The 19075-nt window shown below is 38.7% G+C and overlaps 1 protein-coding gene across 1 annotated transcript in view; it reads right to left on the bottom strand.

Annotated features, from left to right (window-relative positions):
* Positions 1 to 19075, bottom strand: part of LOC126474759 (protein BANP-like) — a 197184-nt gene that overhangs the window by 30466 nt on the left and 147643 nt on the right. The window lies entirely within an intron of this gene.

The following is a 19075-nucleotide window of genomic DNA, read 5'->3' as shown; positions in this document are numbered from 1 at the left end:
TGTAAATTTTATTACCAAGATTACAAAAAAAAGCCATTGGAATGCTATTCTCTCATTGCCCTCACACAGCTTAAAACTGTACAGAAAAAACAATTAACCATTTTCATCAAAGATCTGTTAACAAAGGCTATGTTAACAAAAGCTGCCTGTCTGTTTCTCATGGTTAACTGTTAATCTAAAAATACCTTGTGCATCCACAGCAATTATGTTTATGATGAGACAGAGGAAAATTTTCAGACTTGTCTAAATAGATGCACATCCCGATTTTACTGAAATTCTGCCATAAATAAGAGAATTTACCCCTTCCTATCACATTACAACACACAAAAGCAATTTTCATGTGGACTTTGCCTCCTGGTCTAGAGTTCAAAGTAGTGTACTCTGGTGCAAAGATATTAATCAAGCTCCCATGTAGACCAAAGTATGAAAATGGTAATCCCTTCCAATTCAAAAGGAAATTAAAAACATGCATCATTAGCCACATCCACAAAATACCTGATTATCTATACTCAAATATTAAATATTTCCATTAGATAAATGGCAATTAACGGTGTTCATTGCATAGCTGCATGACAAGTAGTAGTTTACTGTAAACAGGACTCTGTTGTTACAGTTATAGGTAGCTATTTTCTTTACAAATTATCAATGTAATTAAGTGAAAATAAAGTTACCAGCAGAAGAAATGTGCTAAGGACTGACAAGCCATGAACAGCTTTGTCTTGTCTCCAGCAGCCTGCACAAGCTACATCACACTTCCTTGCCAGTTTTCTTAGTCAGCAGATTGTAGAGGCGCCACCAAATGTCACTACCAAGAGAAAATACCTGACACAACATTACTGTCGACCACAGTAGCGCTACTACCCAGAGGGCACTGGTCATCGAGAGCATCCTCTGACAGGCCCACATCAAAATCTGGGTTATAAGGTGGCCCAGGGCCACCAGCCTGAGTACGAGTTGTGATGCAATCGGTGAAGTGCAAGCAAGTGTGCAGACAGTTTGGCTCAAGTTCTAACATCATGCACTGTTTGTCATAGGCTTGGGCTGGACTTGGCTTTGGACTTCTTCCAAAGAAGATTCTGAATAAATTTCTTTTTTTAATTAAACCACAGTAGCCCCATTTAGTTTAGTGTGTAACTCACAATTATAAAATGAATGGTCCACTTTATGGACACCTAAGCAAAGTACAAAATCCACGAAGTTCAAGGCAGGAACAAGGGACACTTTCTAGTGAAAATAGCATAGGTCCAACTGAGAGAAAAAAGGCTCTCTCTAGTAGATATAAGCTCTACAATGACTGAGGCCAACAAGAAGGATCCTGCCTTGAATGAAGCAGATGTAAAGTTGCACTTCATGTCAACAAATGCTCTATGGAGTATGACACACAACTGAACTGTGTGTGATGATTTCTGCTTGTATAACATACTGGATTATCTTTATCTGTTTACTATGTGTACAAACTTGTATATTCAGGAAAAGTAAAAAATGTACAATGAAAAACAATTATAATCATCTAATTATCTAAATTCAGAAAAACGATTGGTCAAGTGGCTAATAAACTGATGTTACTGTAATATGCAAAACACTTACATGTGATCTCTCAGGTTTTCTTCGCATGACTAATTAATCACTTACAACATGATGCAACTATGCCCAACATAAAAAAGAGGGAAGCGATTAGTACGAATTTACTTTAAACAGTATAAATCAAATAACGTTATTTTACAAGTGTTGTAACGACTGAACCAAAAGTGTTATTAGAGGTGTCTGTCAGTTTATGATTAATTAGTTGGTTATGAAACAAGCTCGAGTAATTTGTCGTATACTGATCAATTTAAATATTCTCTCTATGACAATGGTAATTTCTGTAAAGGGAAAAATTGGCTGTATTTTAAAAATTTTTGGCATACAATAGCTTACATGTAAAAGTAATTTGAGCACTAGGTTAAAGGTTTCCATCTAAAGAGAGAACGAGGTTGAACAATCATAAATTATTTTCTAGTATTACAACAGATAAGGAACTATATGTGGTACCTAGAATGTAAATCTATTTAATTTGACAACAAAAGAAAGCAGAAAATAAGTTCAAGTTTTAAATTTCACATTTTAAAAAATCATTCATGCAGAAGGATCATGCAGACAAACAACTATTTGATTGCCGCATAAACTCCCACTGGAGGACATAAAAATAGACACCTATAGTAGAGAAAATTAGCTGAAAGAGTCAAAAACTAGTCACCATGAATGGATGGAATCTCAACTGGGTCTTACTGAGAGTATGCCTCGACACTGAACCATACTTAGCTTGCATTTATCATGAACCTCTCACCCAGCAAAATGTCTCAAGCGAATGAAAAGCTGCAGGTGAATCCCGTCAATAAGATGGGTAAAAGAATAGACCTGCAACATTACAAACCAAAAGCCTTTTCCGAAAACTCCTGACAGTATTCTAAGAAGAACGTAGTAAGTTTCCTTGAAGGAGAAAAGCTTACTTCCATAAACCAACACAGATTTAAAAGGCATCACTCATGTGAAACTCAACTTGTCCTTTTCTGATACGATATACTATGAGCATGGATGAAGAGTGACACTGGGATTCCATATTCTTAGATTTACGGAAACTGTCGCACACAGTGTCACACTACAGACAGTTATCAAAGGTTCAAGCTTACGGGACAAGTTCTCAGATATGTGAGTAGCTGAAACACTTTTACCTGGCATTGTCAGGAGTACCGCAGGAAAGTTTGATAGGATTACTCTTGTTCTCTGTATACATAAACAAACTCATGGCCAGAACAAGCAGCAACATGAAATAGTTTGCTGCAGATGATGTAATGTACATGAAAACATCCTCTTCGAGTGACGTGGAAGGATACAAGATGACTTGGATAGAATTTCTGTTTGGTGTGATGAATGGCTGCTTGTTGTAAATGTGTGAAAATGTAAGATCATTAAGATTGTTAGAAAAAATAATCCTGTAGTATTCAAATATAGTATTAGTGGAGGTGCTGCTCAACACAGACACACTGATTACATATCAAGGCATAACATTGAAAAGTGACATGAAATAGAATAAGCACACAAGGTCAAGGTCAATGTCAATTGTGGAAAGCAAATAGTCAACTTCAGTTTATTGAGAGAATTCTAGGAAAGTGTAGCTCATCTACAAAGGAGACAGCATACAGAACACTTGTGCCAACCATTTTTGAGTACCACTCGAATTTTTGGAATCCTGCCAGGTTGGATTAAATGAATACACCAAAGCAATTAAGAGTCATATTGCTAGATTTGTTACTGGTAGGTTTGATCAAAATGAAGTGTTGCAGAAATGCTCCACAAGCTCAAATGGGAATACCGGGGGGTGGAGGTGGGGGTGGGGGGGGTGGTGTGGGGGCGGGGAGGGGTGGGGTGGGGGGGAGGGGTGAGAGGAAGATCATGTTCTGTTCACAAAACAGTGTTGAAAAAGTTTAAAGAACCAGCATTTGTGGCCGAATGCAGAACAATCCTGCTGCCCCCATCAGCGTTAGAATTGCAAAGACAAAATAAGAGAAATCAGGGGTCGTCTCACTCCATTTGTGAGCGTAAAGGGAAGGAAATGACTAACAGCACCTTATGGTGGCTTGTGGGGTATGTGTGAAAAAGCGAAATTCTGGAAATAAGAAGAGGTTGCTTATATAAATGTAAATAGTTTCAGAGGGGAAAATTCATAGGAAAAGTGGATTACCTAAAACAGACAGCAAATAGATTGCATCTAGCAAGTCTTGGACTTACATGTGAAGAATAAGGAGTAGTATTTTAAGGTTTTGGTGTGATATGACTGTTTTACGTTGTTGATACACTATTTGAAACATGGCCTGCAACAATATGTGCCAGGATTGAATCTTACAAATGACTAGGTATTGTGATGAAATGAATTTGGTATTAGGCCATTAGGCAATGGAATAATATTAAAAACTTTTACTTTTGTGTGTCTGTCCTGGATCTCCTCCCAAAGCCCTGGATTGATTTCAACCAACTTTGGTACAGAAACAGGTAGGAAACATGGCTATCAGCACTGTGGGTTTTATAGTCAAATAGATTCAAAAGCAGAGAAGACCACTTTCTTTTCCAGCCCCTTGCATGACAGGAATTTTGTGTGGAAACAGTATCGGCCTGCTTTACTTTTCAAGCTCCTGCATGACAGGTGTGTTGCGAGAATAGTATCGGTTTGTATTGCTGGGACCACATGTGCCAATGAGCATGACTGGGGACGGGTTGAAATGGTTAGAGGATGGGATGGGAGGGGAAAGGGGGTGGGGTGGGGGGGAGGAAATGGAAAGAGAGAGGAGAGGAGAGGAGAGGAGAGGAGAGGAGAGGAGAGGAGAGGAGAGGAGAGAGAGATGCATGAGGTAGATGGAAGGTGTAGAGGGAGGGGAGGATGATATGTTCAGAGAGAGGGGGTGAAGGAAATCGACAAAGAGAGGGGGAGGAGTAGATAGATAGATAGGTAGAGAGAGAGAGAGAGAGAGAGAGAGAGAGAGAGAGAGAGAGAGAGAGAGAGAGAGCGGAGATAAGACGGAAGTGGGAAGGAGAGGAGGGAGAGGAGGGAGAGGAGGAGGAGGTGGTGTGTTCAGTATAGGTGTCGAACACATACGTGGGTGAAGCTCCGGGCAAAAGGCTGCTATTAAATAAGAGAGACTAATGTAAGTGCCACATGGAAAAAAGAGTAGTAACAAACAGTTATGGTAGGCACAGGATACAGGTTAAACAATTATTTACTTTTTATGAAGGTCATCCCACATACCTGGATTTTGGGTAAAGGGGTAACACATTATTACAGTTGCCAACTCATTAGGCAACTCAAGATTGCCCCTTACACCTTACCCATTTTGCCTCTGTCCCTGTAATTTTGTTGTGTCAGGTACCGGTTGATCAGTCATCACAATTTGCTACCAGGTGTACCGGTATGAAATGAGCGTTTTTTTTTTGTGAAAATGAAACACTAACTTTGAATTGAAAAGTAAAAACATTTTATTCAAAGTACTGACCATTGCTTTCTAAACATTTTGACCACCTTTCTGGCAATTTGTGGACACCACGCATTCGTCTTTTGAAGCAAACCAATCAGACACCCAATTTTCAACTTCTTCGTAGGAATCGAAGTGTTCCTCAGCCAATGCGTGTCCCATTGATGAAAACAAATGGTAGTCGGAAGGGGCCAAGTCTGGTGAATACAGCTGGTGTGGTAGCACCTCCCAGTCAAGTGTTTTGATTGTATCCTGAACCAGTTTTGCTTTGTGTGCAGGTGCATTGTCGTGTAAAAAAATTACTTTGCCATGTCTTCTGGCCCACTCTGGTCTTTTTTTAATCAATGCATAGTTCAAATTGATCATTTGTTGTCTGTAGCGATTAGTATTCACAGTTTCACCGGGGTTTAGAAGCTCATGGTACACCACACCTTTCTGATCCCACCAAACACAGAGCATTGTCTTTTTGCCGAATCGATCTGGTTTTGCAGTCGATGTTGATGGTTGTCCCAGATTAACCCATGATTTTTCCCGTTTAGGATTCTTAAAATAAATCCATTTTTCATCGCCAGTAACAAGTCGATGCAAAATTGATTTTCTTTCATGTCTTTGAAGCAAAATTTGACAAATGGTTTTTCGGGTTTCCATCTGTCTTTCATTCAATTCATGTGGCACCCATTTTCCACACTTTTGGATTTTTCCCATAGCTTTCAAACGGTCAGAAATTGTTTGTTGTGCAACATTTAGCATTGCTGCCATTTGCTTCTGACTCAAAGTATCATCTTCATTCAATATTGCTTGCAATTCGGCGTCTTTGAACTTTTTGGTGGTCTTCCACGTTCTTCATTTCTTACATCAAAATCATTATTTCTGAACCGTTGAAACCATCTTTTGCATGTTGCTTCAGATAGAGCATGATCACCACATGCCTCGACAAGCATTCAATGTGACTCTACAGCACTTTTTTTCAAATGAAAACAAAAAATTAATGCTTTCCGCAAATCATCACTTTCTGGTACAAAATTCGACATTGTTAGCACGATGAAAACAAATGATGTTGTTTGTTCCATGACTTGATGTATACTAAATATCTTTGACAGATGTCATACCAACCAAACAAACAAAAAATTAAGGCTCGTTTACAACAAATGTTCCCTGTCGACACATTTGTATCTTAACGCTCATTTCATAACGGTACACCTGGTATTTCCGCATATTTGGATTCACTCACTGTAATTTACATATGGTTATGAGTGATAATGAAGAGCAATGTTCTGTGCATAGGATAGTTGTTAGGCCACGTAGACATTAGAAAATGAACTAAATATATATTATGTCTTAAAGTTTTTCAACAAACTTGCTTCTGACAGGAAGCTAGATAGAACATTACTCTGGCCAAGCATAAAAATTGGCTGCAGAAAAATGTCACAAAAAGAACAAACAGTGCAACATGTTAGTGACACTGAAACTTCTTCAGATGCTTTAGGTATGGATGCTTTCATCTGTCATGAAAGGGATATAAATGGAGAAGCAGATTTACTCATACAGATGATTTTAATAAAGAGGTGGTCTGTATGGCTGTGGTAGACTACTACAATAGAGGATAGTGTCATATGACTACTAAATTCTGTGCAAAACTATAATATAAAATTGAGTATGAGGGCTCTGAAATGCCTGTTCCCCCCTTCTAAATAACACTGGTTTTAAAACCCAACAATGTGATAATGGATACAACTTTCTTATGGAATGAAGAGAAATTGCCACCCCAAGAGCTACATTTTTGCTGATTATGTATTTATTGCATAATGAGAACAATAGGCCTGTGGTTTATCTTTTGAGTTTCACAAGACCATATGTACAAATATATCTGACATGACTCGAACAGAAATAGTGGCCTGCAAATGTCTACAGACACTTTTTTATTGTGAATATCAGTGTTTTGGTTGATGGTGTTAGTGATGAAGAGTCTGTAACAGTTGCTAATATAATCCTTTAAGGTGTTAGGGAATGTTCTTGGTCATAGTAAGGGGCATCATACTTGTATATGTTCACTTCTTCCATTAACCTGTGGATGTAATTGGCTTGTTCACAGTTTGCAAATATGTAACAAATGGCATAAGTGCTTCACCAATTCTGACTTGCTGCCCTGAGCCATGATCATCGTTTCTGGAACACTGAGCTTCAGTACCCAATTATTTATCAGTACATGTGTTATTGTGTATGTCTGCTGGTTTGGGATAGTGATCATACCAGCATAGCAATGGTCAGAGGTCAGCGGTTTTCCACTTGGGTGTGGCTAAAATGTCCTAAAATATCCTTCCAATAATTTTCAAAGTTAGTAACTTACAGCAACCCCTGTAACAGCACATGATGTTAATTTAATCCAGATATTGCACACATGGCACACAGTTTTTAACATGAAGCTCTATGTCTTGTCTACACGTTCTCCAACAGTAATGTTCAGTTACTCTTGGATCCGTGGTTCTACACCCTGGATGAACAGACAACATGTTGTTTGCCCTTTGCACTTAGCAATGCTGTGACCTGCTATCCATACTACACCAATTTTTCAGTTACGTCCATTCGCATTACCATTACTATGTTTCTCACCAAGTTTGCAAACTACTTCAAAATCAAAATCCACCCAGTTTTAATGACCCGTGTAAATCTGCCTGAAGGATCCTTTAATTCCAACAACCACTTTAACATTACATGATCTGTTAACAGCTCAAATTTTTTTCTGATACAAGTAGCAGATAAAGTACGTCACACCATACATCAAGCTTAACATCCCCTTTTCACCAATAGGAGAGCTCCTTTCTGATCTGATAAATTGTTGTGACACATATGTGACTGGATGTTCCTTACCCTACACTTCTTGACTTAGAAAACAATCTGTCACATGACTGCTAGCATCACACAATAAAATACACTCTTTCTCATAATTCAGAAAGATCAATATGGGACCAGTTGTTAATTATTCTTTTAATTTTTCAAATGTGCTTTCACAGTCTGGTGTCCGATTCTTTGATGATGTTTCTTTCTAATTCTTTGCTTCTTCTTACACCATGCTATTGTTGATTTATTCTTCCAGAAATATTTGTTTCTTTAGCCTGTTTGCATTCATTCCTGTAGCTGTTTCCAACAAAGGTTAAGGGGAGCCGGAGGTGGTCAAATCCAAAAAATTACGGGTTTTTTTTTTTTTTTTTTTTCCCTACCGAAAATTAATTGGAACATTCCTCTTTAATGTAAACTTTGAATTATTGTTCTACTCGCCCTAGAAGTGGAGTTATTACCATTTTCCCCCATGCCTGCAGAGGAAATGGGCGGCTGCTGAATACATCTAACACCCTCTCGTGACTTCCTGGCGAACTGCTTGGGATTTTCTTGGCCTGTTACGCATACAGCGCCTTATGTTACGCATACAGCGAGAGTGCAAGGGTTTGCTACATTGTTTTCTGTGACAAATATTACCCGTATTTCCTTACAGCTTACTCCTATTTTCCTCAGAATTTTGAACATCTTGCTCCATTTAATATTGTCGTACACTTTTGTTCTGGTTTCGATGCCACGTTTTAGTAACCGTGTATATAGGAAGACGAAGAACGTAGGGAAAAGAAAATTAACACTAATACCAAGTTGCGATACTACAATGAATAAGAGCGCGGAACATCGTCTCTTTGTTGTTTACCGTTTCGAATTAGTTCAGTGTTGCGCCTGTTGTTGGTAGTATTATACTTCTTGTGTAAAGCGGGTAATATGCAGTATGTACAAGAATCAGGAGGGAACAATAAAACCAATTTTTCATGACTTAGCACAGCCAGAATTGTTACACAAATGTCTACACGAAAAGACGCACAATCCTAATGAGAGTGTAAACAATTTGATTTGGAAAGTGATTCCTAAAAGAGTGTTTGTAAGCATAAAAACACTGCACCTTGGCATTTACGATGCAATAGCAACCTACAACCAAGGGATTAGTGTGAAAAGTGTGAAGTTCTGAAGGCATTAGGATTTACAGCTGGGGTGAACACTGTACGAGCACTAAGAAATATTGACAGAGAAAGGATAAGAGTAGCAGAAAGAAGAGAAAGGCATATGACGTATGATGGAACAACAGGCCAGAAAAGAAGACAGAAGAGGAAGCTTTTGGAGGATGAAGAAGAAGACCCTGATAATCCATCCTATAGTGCAGGAATGTATTGAGAAACTTCGATAGCCATTTCCCGTAAATTAGAATTTTTCGAATATAAGGAACATTTTCTCAAAATACACTCAAGCTAGAGAGATGAAATTTTTATACAGCACTCCTAGTGGTCAAACTTACATTGTAACACAGCCATTTGGCAATATGTTCAGTAGTTTCATTTCAGTTTAATTATAAAGCAATTATTTGTAAAAAAATTTGGGTCATTAATAAAAAAAAATAATTGGAAGGAAACTAGAAAAGATACTCCAAAATCCCTCTGTCATAACTGCAATACTAAACCATTTTTCTATTTGGTAGTTTATTCATAAATGTTCCTCACACTTAGTGATTTTAACATGGGCAGCATAGGCACCTCCGGCTCCCCTTAATCATTGCTGATTTTTTTCTATAAATTTTTGTAGATCTCCTTATTACCACTCATCTTCCAACCATCTGCAATTTGTATTGCACCTTTTTTCTAATCCCTTTGTGATTATTATTATTATTATTATTAGTGTTATGTCAGCTGCAAATTTGATACACTGTATATCTGCGCCACTGAAACACACATTTAATGTTCATTCTAGTATCAGCACCACATAAATATAATTTACGAGGATTTTTACAATGCTGGCAATAGACATATTCCTCTACTTTCCTTGTGCAGTTGCTGCCTGTTACACCATCAATGGGATTTACTTGCACACATTGTTGCAAACACAGAAGTTCAACCTGCCCAAAGGTTTGTGTATCTCACAAGGAGATGATTAGACCGGTAAATCAGAAATTTTGATAAGTCTGACATACGTCTGAGCATGTGGCTAGTGGCTTTTCATCCAATGGCTCACAGTTTCCAAGGAAATCAATTTTGAAGTTTTTTGCTTACTTCCTATACCAGTAATGTGAGCTTTGTTCTAAGATAGTGAGAGTAGCACCAGTGGCTATAGTTCACAGTTATATTGCAGACAGCACAAGTTTAAATCCTGTCTGTGTACTATTCTTTTCAGTTTCATTGTACAGAATATCATTAGATAGTATGTGTCACGAGAAACTATTCCAAAATAGTGGTTTTTGTTGTAGTAATTTTGTTAATAAAAAAAGGTTTACCAGAAGTATTCTTCGAACGTCTATTCTATTTGTGGCTCATATTTATAATCTGAAATTGTTACGGCGCAAAGTCAACGCCGGCACGCCGTTCGAGCTGACAGAGAAGAGATGGCTGTGAGAAGAGGTCAACCAATCACACACTGACCAACCTCCCTCCAGGAAAACAACACGACAGCTGCAGCCCCTAGGTGAAGAGGACATAAGCACCATGCCCGGCTAGAGGCAGCCCACTTCAACAGCAGCTTCAGTGTTAACCACTTCACTAGCCGACACATCGTAGCTTACTCATTGGAATCTCTAAGTAGCACAGACTTCTGTTTGTCTATTCTAAAGAAGACTGATTATTTTGGATACCCTTTGCTTGCAATGCATCTATCAAAATTAAGTATTTTACTTATCTCATTGTAATAAAACTCATTAATACGATTTGTTTGATTGTTTGCCTAGCGAACCAAGTCTGCAGGATTCCTAGACACAACAACAAGGCGACGAGGACATGATAAACGAGGTGACAACCTATTACTATTCGAACCCCGAGTCACCAGCTGCCACTGATTGTCTCAGTCTTGTTTCGTCGTGGGCTTTTGTGTTTTGCTGGTGCCTTAATTCTACCTTTGTCTTTTCTTCGCAGGGGTGTGTTTACATATTTTAAAAGTGTCTCTTATAGTTTTTTTTTTTTTTTTTCAGGTGGGCCTTGCAGAAATTTTCTCTGCTTGTGCGCTTATTTTTATTGCTAGCATTGTCTACTTATTTCATTTGTTTATTCCAAAATGAGCAACCCACCTCTCCCACCCCCTGCTCAGGTGCCACAGCTGCAAGTGATAGATGCAACGCAGCTAACACAGATGTTTCAGTTTCAGATGCAGCAGATTGCAACCCTTCTAAACACCGTACAGCAGTTACTGGTGAACCAAGAGACCAACGCAGCGCACCCACCCAACATGCAACAACTTTAGCTCCAAGTGCCACACCGCCTTTTCGCCAATTTAACGAAAAAGAAAAGGAATGGCTGAAGTGGTTGCAACAGTATGAGGCCCATATCATTGCTCAAAAAGTACCAGGCACTGTGAAACTACATTACTTTTTGTCAACGGTAGGTAGTGCAGTCTTTCGCCTCATTCAGAAATTGTTCCCTAACGCCACTCTGAGTGAACTTTCCTATGAGCAGGTTGTAAGTTCTCTAACAGGGTGTATATGTGGCTGAGGAAAAAAAAATCCCAGATTTTTCCCAGATCTCCTGGTTAAAAATACACTTTCTCCCCGGTGAAATTACACTTTTTCCATGTTAAGTGACAGTATACTTTCCCTCAGAACTGTAAAATTAATCAATCATTTGAATGGTTATGGTTTAATACAGTGTCTTAGGATTTCCAGGCACTTTCGAAAACACAACTCAGGGGAAAACAACATGTTTTGGAAAGCTCTTTGATATGCAGCAACATGTACGTTGCATATTTTCATATTACGAAAGTACAAATTCTAATTCCCCCAAACACAGCATGTTACTTTCCGAAGCACTGAAATCGAGATTTAAATGCGCTTTTGCAAGCCAGTCATAGCTCATGTCACATGATCTCACCAGCTGATGACAGCAGACATTCGGAGCATAGGACATGTGATGTTGTCAGCCAATAGCAACATCACTGTTAAGTAGCACAAACACACAAACAGGAGAAGTTAATGGTTTAAATTAATATGCATAGTGTTGCTACAAGAAAAGCAAAGTTTTCATATAGAATATTTGTTGCAAAGATTAATAAGCTAGAAGAGAAGTTACGTTTTCACATATAACGTTGATCTTTTTTGTGCGTTTTACACTTTAAGACACATCACACAAATGTGCCAGTAAAATGTTTAATACTACCATAAATCTCTGATCTTCTGGGCTCGAAATTCTTCTAAATGGCTTGTTATCAAAGAGTTGATTTTTAAATGAAAGTCAAAAGCTCTGTGATTTAAGAAATTCATCGTATATAGTACATGTTGCGTAAAAGGAAATTTACTTTGAAAATAATGTTTTTCAGACCACAATTCGCAGGATTTTCCTGTGATCTGTTAGAAATAGATTTGTTCCAGCAGTTGCCAGAGAGCACCAGATAAGAGGTGTCACCGCGCTTGTGTAACTACGATGACGTAGAAAGCCCGAATGACTGTATATTAAAACATTAAAAGATATTAGATTATGTAATAAAAGAAACAAGACATCAGAGGATAATCGAAGAGCATCGGAATTTCTTGAACCATACTGAAATGAATAATTCACCTTAAAGGGTACATTCGTATGTCCAGATTCCCAACGAAGTAGGCCTCGACCTGATATTAAGCTTTTCAGTATGGTTTTTGGGGTGTAAATTTTCTTGGAGTACCAGTACTGTATTATCTCATGTTTGGTTCTTTATTATGGCATAATGCCATACATGCTAGAGGATGAAAACATGCACTTGAAAAGCAGTGAACAGTTGAAACTAGCAAATAGTGTGGAATTAAACACTTTATTCAAATAAATTGGCTGCCTCAGCGGGAAAAACAAATAAAAGCCAAACTTCTTTAGCAAAGCGACGAAAATAACTTCATTGTTCTGCAAGGCGATTAATGCTTCATTGTCAGAAAGGTGGAAATAAAATAAAATCTGAAACTAATAACATATTTTAGCATTCTGTAATTATGTGAATGTATTTTAATTCAGTTGATAGCTCCCAGCTGCAGAAATCACTTTTTTTTTTCCCCCCCATTTGACGTGAGAGCAGTAAACGAAGACAAGATAGCAAAATAACTAAATTGTAAACACAGATCACGCAGAGCCACTGCATACCTCCCCCTACCCGCCTGGATGTCGTCTTACCTATCAAACAGGAAACAAAGAATAGTAATAGAAGAAACTGGTAAGAGATTCTTCTCAAGTTGGAAAAAGACAGAACAAGGTGTGCCACAAGACTCTATCCTTGGGCGAACATTGTTCTTGTATTACATAAATGACCAGCCGACTAACATAAATTCAGACACTATTCTTTATGCGGATGACTCTACAGCAATAGTCTGTTGCAATAAAAGTGAAAATTTAATTAATCATCTTCAGCAGTCTCTGGCTGAAATTGAGGCCTCGTTGAGAAATAATGGTCTGAAATTAAATCTAACAAAGACACAAATCATTCACTTTACCACAAAACAAACTGTACAGCATATACTAGAAATACCACACGAGGACAAGCATCTTGCCACCACAAACTGTACCAAATTTCTAGGTGTAATGCCAAACAAGAATTTATCGTGTACAGACCATGTAGATGCCATTAGTCACCATATAAATAGTGTAATATTTGTAATGAATGTTATAAGCAGCATAATAGAAACACCAGTCAAAAAAGTTGAATATCATTCATATTTTGTATCTGTGATTAGATATGGTATAATTTTTTGGGGATCAGAGAAAACAAACTTACAGAGAGTCTTTAGGCTACAGAAAAAAATCATTAGAACCATGGCAGGTGCAGAAAAAAGACAATTGTGCAGACCTCCGTCCAACGCCCCTGATCTTATGACTGTTCCTGGCCTCTATATCTATGAGACAATTAAGTTTTCTAAGCAAAACCCACAACTTTTTGAGGATAACCTGTTTAAGCATGATTATGAAACAAGAAACAAATATCAGTATAAGTTACCAAGTCATAGGCTAGAACTGCTGGAGAAGACACCTTACTATATGGGTATGAGGCTGGGAAATAAAGTCTGTGAAAAATTTAGAAATTTTGAACCAGAATAACTTGGACATCATTTAAAAAAATACCTAGCAAGTAAATGCAGGGTGTTTGTAAATGAATATCGGGGTTATAACGCTTTATAACATTTATTACATTAAACTTACAGTTATAAATGATATGTCAAATGAAAGAGCTACTCAAACAGTTTTGTTTGGCATCTCATGGCACAGCGAAGTATGCGACTGGTTGAACTTCACTGTACCCAAGTGCGAGATAGGCTGTAAGGGGCCCAATGACAGGGCTTGCTTTGCACGGCCTCCACGTTCACCCGACCTAACGCCATGCGATTTTTTTCTTTGGGGCTTCATCAAGGATTGTGTGCACATGCCTCCGCTACCAGCAGACCTCCCTGAATTAAGAAACCGGATTGAAGCAGCTGTTGCTATGATAACTGAAGACACACTTATCAATGTTTGGGAAGAACTTGGCTATAGACTTGATGTGTGCCGTGTGACAAATGGTGCTCACATTGAACGTTTATAAGGTTCTTGGTAGAACTGTTTGAGTTGCTCTTTCATTTGACATATCATTTATAACTGTAAGTTTAATATAATAAATATTATAAAGTGTTAAAACCCTGATATTTATTTATAAACACTCTGTATTATTACAGTGTAGAAGAATTTATCACTGACTGTCACAAATAACTGTGCTTGATGTTACATTTTATTCTGTCATGCTAAAAAAGTACTTTAAGTAAATACTTATTCTTAATTTTACTTTATTTTCAACATGATTATTTTAAATCATTTTGTGGAACTTAAAATTAGAAAATAACAGTAATTATTCTGTATACTTACTGCTAGAAGTAGCTTTAAACTGACGAGTCACCTATGTCCCAATCATCTGGTTGTATATGACACGTTATGTGACAATAATGTTTCTATTCTATTCCCAATCAATCACATAAACAAATGGCACTCACCCGTTCAGCTTTATTCCACTCAGCTCTTATAACCTCATCCCCTTTTGTCTGCAGGAAAGTTTATTTCTAGATGTGATGAGGAATCCCCTGCCAGAGACATCACGTACACCATGCACACATTCAAAAACCAACTCCGATGCACTTCAAAATCATTTGAATAATTGATAGACCAATGTGTGCTAGATGCTAGGCGATTTGTGAAACAAGGTTTTTGCCCCCTCAACAATATAAATTTACCCCCCCCCCCCCACCACCAAAATTGCAGCCAAGTTCAGATACCCTGGTTTGTTGCTTAAAAAGCCAACAGCGACATTTCTGTAGACGGAAGTGGGAGAAAGTATTACCCATACGCGACTCAACTGTGCATGCGCAAGATCCCACTCATAACTGCTTAAATGAATCTAATGTAAAACAGTTGTGACATCATGCTCATCGGAGGTAATTTGTTGTTATGAAGCATTGCATAGTCTTCCTAAAGCCTTTGACAAATTTTGCTGTTGGCAGGCACTCGTCTGAGCACTGTGGTTTTTTTTTTTTTTTTTTTTTTTTTTTTTTAAATATATGGCACATTTCCTTTGCAGTTCAAGTTTTATTCTCTTGTTCATGTTTTATTTTGCAGTAGCAGGATACAATAATATCCTTTGTTAGAGTAACAGTTCTTAGCAGTCAAAATCACAAAAAATTAACTGAAAAGAATGAAAAATTCCCAGAATTCTAAAAAATTCCCGGGTCTTTTACGGATCTCCTGGTTGTCCCAGGTCGTATACAGCCTGTCTCACTATTATGATCAACAAGTGATGTGGTGGTAGCTAGGTATCAATTCTTTCATTGCAAGAAAAGGTTAGAACTAACTTATCACGAGTGGGTAACAAATCTGCATGGGGAAATGCAAATTTAAATATGCTTTTGGTGCTTTATATTCTGATGTGATGTTGCATGATGCAATCATGTACAACATAACCGATGTCAAACTTAGGAAGAGATTTTGAAACTGTCAGATCCATCATTTCATCACTTAGTGCAAATTCTAGATCAGTATGGTTCAGGTTCTGTAGCAGCTGATAAATATGAGCAGCCACTAACTTTTAAGGTTGAGTCATCCCTTGCTCATGACCAGCCCAGTAGGCAGCAACAGCAAGCGCGGCAAGCCACATAAACAGCTACCTAAACAGGTGGTTACATCAGTGAACAGAATTAAGTCATGCCCTTGGTGCTATTCATGGCACAAATGGCAAGACTGCCCGTCCAGCCATGCACAGTGTTACACTTGTGGCAAGAAGGGTCACGTACAATTCATGAGTTTGCAACGAAACAAACATAAGAACTCTGCCTGCTCACAAAAATCTAGTCACAAGGCCCATGTAATCAATGCAGTGTATTCATAGCCTGCTGCAGGCATTAGTGAAACTAGCAAGTGAGCATTTTCTTCAGTGCTACGCCAGTCCAACAAACTTTTAGTTCATTTGCATCTTTGTGGAAAATGTGAAATTTCAGTTGGACGCAGGTGCGTCTTGCTGAATTTTAACACATATGAACGGTTAGGCTCCCCATGTCTGTCTAAAACTAGTACGTACCTGATGGCTTATAATGGACAAGACATTCCTGTTCTTGGAAAATGTATTTTGCCTGCCATGTATTGCTCGCATACTCAAACTGTGCTTTCACTGTGCAACAATCATCTGATTGTGAGAACACATTTGTCCTTGATTCATTTGATTTGTTTGGCTTTCAAATTCAGGACAATGACTGCATTCAATGCCAAAAACAGTGTAGCTAGCTTGCTAAAAGAATTCCCTGAACTTTTTTCTGAAGGTTTAGGTAAGCCTAAAAATTTTGTTGCACACATAACTATGAAAGACAATGCTCAACCAAAATTTTGCCAGGCCAGAACTGTTCCTTTTGCATTACGGGACAAAGTGGCTACTGAACTTAAAGAACTGCAAGAGCGGAGCTATTGCACCCATATCAGCTAGTCAATGGGCAAGACCACTGGTTTCGCTTCCCAAACCTTCAGGTCACATTCGCATCTGTGTTGACTAAGTCTACAGTCATCCCACAAACTCTGATTGATACTTATCTATTGCCACGCCCAGAGGATCTCATGGACAGATTAGGCACTGGTCGTTACTTTTCAAACACTGATTTGCATGAAGCATATCTGCAAATACCACTAGATGAAGAATCTCAGACTATGTGTGCTGTGAACACTCATTAGGGCTTGTTTAAATATTTGCATTTGCCTTTTGGCAGTGCTTCCGCACCTGCCATTTTCCAAAGTAATTTGGAACAGATGACTGCTCAAATACCAAACTGTTCAAACTATTTGGATGATACTGTCGTAGCAGGTTGTACACCTGAAGAACACACTGCAAATTTGCATGCTTTGTTTCATGTGTTCTCTGATGCAGGACTAAAGTGTAGACTGGACAAGTGATTTTTTTAAACCTGAGTTGCAGTATCTTGGTCATGTCATAAACAGTCAAGGTGTACGTCCTCTTCAGTCACATTTGTTAGCCACACATGAGCTGCCAGTTCCTTGCAATGTCACAGAATTGCAATCAATCCTAGGGAAAATGAGCTATTATATTCGGTTCATAACGAATGCTGCACAAATTGCAGCTCCACTGCATCACTTGCATCAAAAGAATTTTCCCTTTGTTTAGACAGGTGAGTGCCACAAGGAGCTTTTCAAAAACTTAAAGATGCATTGCCCAGCGATCAATGCTTGGTTCACTTTGATCCTGACAAACAAGTTGCGTTGCAAGTTGATTCTTCCTCGTACGGAATTGGTGCAGTGCTTTCACACGGATTTGGTGATAAAGACGGGCCTATTGCTTTTGCTTCAAAAGTGTTGTCCAAAGTACATTGTAACTATTCACAAACAGAGAAAGAGGCTTTGACTATTGTGTATGGTGTCACCAAATTTCACCACTATTTGTATGGCAGAAAGTTCTACTTAGTAATGGCTCACAAGTCATTGCAGTCCTTGTTTCATCCAATGAAGCCGGTTCCTGTACAAATTGCCCAAAAATTGCGAAGATGGGCTTTGTTGCTGTCTCAATACCAGTACAAGATTGTGTATCATCCAACAGCTCACATGGTAATGCCAAAGTACTTTCACATCTTCTGATTGGACCTGATACAGACTTTGGCACTTCTGGTGCATCTAGTTGTCACATCGATGCTCATGATTATGAATTGCTTCTATCCTTTCCTCTGAACTATAGGAAAATTGCACAGGCCACGGAAGCTGATTCAGATTTGAACATTTCGCTCAAATACATTCGCACATCTTGGCCTCACTCATTGCATAGCATGAAGAACTCTGTAGTGTGCCGATACTTTGCCCGTCGTCATAGCCTCACTATACAGCAAGATGTGATTCTTGCTCAGTATGACAGTGGACAGTCACATATGTTGATCCCCAAAGCTTTGCAAAAAGAAGTGTTGCAGTTACTTCATCAAGGACACCAGGGGTTGTTCGTACGGAATGGTTAGCACACTGACACTGTGCCTGGCAGGGTTTGGACACCCAAATAGAACAGATGACATCACAGTATCACGCATGTTCAGAAAATCATTCCTCTCCACTGCAAAAGTTCTCTGCTTGGCATAAGTCACAATCACCATGGCAACGTGTGCATATAGACTTTGCGGAATCTTTTTGGAAAATTAGTTGGTTGATTGTGTTAGACTCTTAAAGCAAGTTTCCTTTTGCGGTGCCAATGAACTCGACACCATCACATAGCACAGATCACGCATTGTCCTCTATTTTTTGCCTTGAAGGTTTGCCGGAAGTCATAGTGTCGGACAACGGCCCTCAGTTCTCGTCAAATGCAATGGCATACAGCATCTATCTAGTGCACCATTCCATCCACAGTCAAACAGTGAAGCAGTACATTTCGTCAGAATCTTCAAGCAGAAGACGGCCAAACTTCGCATGGCACACACTACATGCTCCACCCCCTCCTCAGCATCCGGCACCAAAAGGAGGCCAGAAGTATCACTTCACACTGCATGATATTGTGTTTTTCAGGGTTTTTAGCGACAGCAGGTGGTGGCCATGGGACGAGATCCGTCGTCGACTTGGCAC

This window comes from Schistocerca serialis, chromosome 1 (assembly GCF_023864345.2).
Source record: "Schistocerca serialis cubense isolate TAMUIC-IGC-003099 chromosome 1, iqSchSeri2.2, whole genome shotgun sequence".
Classification (NCBI taxonomy): domain Eukaryota; kingdom Metazoa; phylum Arthropoda; class Insecta; order Orthoptera; family Acrididae; genus Schistocerca; species Schistocerca serialis.
Note: the sequence above shows the minus strand (reverse complement) of the source record. Positions and strands in the feature narration are given on the sequence as shown.